A 454-nucleotide genomic window follows, 5' to 3' on the forward strand; every position below is an offset into this window, starting at 1 on the left:
CCCCCCTGTTACCAGTTCTGGTCCTCGATCCAGGCGGCCAGGCACTGCCGCACCACCATGGGCAGCGCCGCCCCCGCGTACAGCTGGTGGACCTGCTCCAGGTAGGCGTTGGCCAAACTCTGCACCTCCTGCCACTGCGCCATGCTGGGGGGTGGGGAGCATCAGGGCCGCCCCACTGACCCGCCGGCCACAGCACGACCGGAGGATACAAAACCAGCGCCCACGCGCCCCACCGGGCACACCTGCGCCCCACGTACCTGCCTTTTCCTGCCCGGGGCCAGGTGCCCGGGGGCCGAGCTGTCCCGAGCTGCAGGGGCCGGGGGCACACGCACACACACATCCCCCTCCCTCCTCCCCAGGGGCCCCCTGCATCCCCTGCGCAGCACCCCAGGCCCCTTCCCCAGAGGCACCCCTAGACTGGTCCCCCCTTGCACCCCCACGCGCACCTCCCAGG

The sequence above is a fragment of the Aptenodytes forsteri genome, unplaced genomic scaffold (genome assembly GCF_000699145.1).
Source record: "Aptenodytes forsteri isolate BGI_AS27 unplaced genomic scaffold, ASM69914v1 Scaffold547, whole genome shotgun sequence".
In the NCBI taxonomy this organism is placed as follows: Eukaryota; Metazoa; Chordata; class Aves; order Sphenisciformes; family Spheniscidae; genus Aptenodytes; species Aptenodytes forsteri.